The sequence below is a fragment of the Astatotilapia calliptera genome, chromosome 14 (assembly GCF_900246225.1).
Source record: "Astatotilapia calliptera chromosome 14, fAstCal1.2, whole genome shotgun sequence".
Taxonomy (NCBI): domain Eukaryota; kingdom Metazoa; phylum Chordata; class Actinopteri; order Cichliformes; family Cichlidae; genus Astatotilapia; species Astatotilapia calliptera.
Window position 1 is genome coordinate 19,896,018 of NC_039315.1, and position 2,206 is coordinate 19,898,223.

A 2,206-nucleotide genomic window follows, 5' to 3' on the forward strand; every position below is an offset into this window, starting at 1 on the left:
CATTCCAGGACTGTCGGAATTTACAAATTTTGGGAGGGTGGGGGTATTATTGTAGGGTCTCTACCTTACACTATAAAGTGTCTTGGGGTGACTGTTTAGCAAATCGTGATTTGGCAGTACATAAAGAAAAACTGAATTGAATTATTTTTAGATTATGATATAAATGTAAAGTAAAAGTAAATACTCAGGACCACAGAAATGTTATTTAATAATGTTGTGCATGTTTTATGTTTGGTCATGTTGTTTTATGTATGGAAACAGGGCTGCAAATCAGTATTAGTGTTTTCTTAGAAAAAAGTCAAGTATAATAAAGACTATAAAGTAAGGTAGGAAACTTAATTTGTCTTCTTTTGATAATACAGATGACAGTGTTCAATCTATTCAATCTAGTTTGAAAAAAGTTAAAGGATAGAAAATATGTCAAAGAGGATTGACCTTTGTTCTGTGGTGTTAGCACAGGGCTTGACTGTGCACCTTTGTTATGCCACTTATTGTTTTATCTCTTCCTTTTGCAAGCTAAGTAGGTTTTGGTTACAATGTTGCATATGTGCTGTGGGACAACTTGCAGTATATAATTACTATTTTTAAAAATCTATTGATGTTAAAAAAATATCATCTAACAATTATAGGAGACATGACAGGTGTAATTAACACAACAAGTGTTTTAGTGTTTTTCTGCATGGATTATTTTCGAACTTGTGGGTAGGACAAAATTGTAGTGGCCCACAAATAACTTAAAATGAGGAATAATGAAAGTCCACGATGAACTGCCAAAACAATACAATTACTGGTAGGTTATATAATCTCATATCTCAAGTTACATGAGTGTTGCAATACCTTGATATGAAACACGATGCTGGTGAATTAAATTAATCAAGAAATCATTGTAGATATTCGGAACATTGTTATTTGGCAGATTACAAGAATATCCTAGATTTTGTGCACAACAACAGGAACTCATGAGAAGCATCATAAGGTCCCATCTTTTCTCCTGACTGCATGAGAGGTCATGTGTAGTTTCAAAACTATTAAATGTAAATATAATAATCAATTAAATACAGTGTGCTTGGAAAATATGCACTTTCTATTTACTCCCACTCCTTAAAGCCTTGTGTGAGATGATGTGATGAAAATCCCTTCCCAGACTATTCTAATTAAATTTTACACAGCCTTACGAGCTCTTCCCACACCGAGTGTCTGCCTTCAACAAGTCTTTAAATCTCCTCATAGCTCTGCTCTAATTTTAATATATCACCATCTGCTCCGACCTGTAAATGATTCCCTGGACAAGGTGCCTGCTCCTTATTGTAAGCACAGTTTTATAAGCTTACCAAAATTACCTGCTATATATATATATATATATAAAAACTGACCCACTCCACTAGACTAACATATTTATAACACACCTTGTCATTTAAGGAGCAGCAGTGCCTCCTGCTGTCATGAGAAGCAATACACAAACACACGTGCACATGTATACATGCCTCATGTGCTCCAGTTTCTGAGTATGTATCTGCATTTCGTAGCAACTGTTATGAATGCCACAGTTAAAACCCTAACATGCAAATGAAAAAGGAAGCAAAATTAAATCCAGAAATGTTGCCGTGTTCTTGGACTATGAGTTCGTTCAAGAACAACGGACCTGCTGTAGGTCTGGAAGCAAAATGCTGCTTTTGGGGGGGAAATCTTGGAGCTGCATTGTGCTTCCAGGACTACAACACTTTGTTTCCTCAGTTCACAAACACTTACGGAGTGTTGTTTGCAGAACAGATGATGCAAGACAGTGGTAAACATGTCCATGTTCAGACTGTTGGAATTAAATTCCATCCATCCATCCATCCATCCATTCGCTTCCGCTTATCCTTTTCAGGGTCGCGGGGGGTGCTGGAGCCTATCCCAGCTGTCATAGGGCGAGAGGCGGGGTACACCCTGGACAGGTCGCCAGTCTGTCGCAGGGCCAACACACAGGGACAGACAACCATTCGCACTCACATTCACTCGCACATTCACACAATGGCAATTTGGATTTTCCAATTAACCTATCCCCTCAAGCTGCATGTCTTTGGACGGTGGGAGGGAATTAAATTCAAAATGAGCATATATTTTTCAAAGGACAGTACAAAGATAGCACATCAAATGCTAATGCTATTTCATTCTGTTTATTAACTTTGCACACAGCATCCCAAATTTCTTGGAAACAGAATTG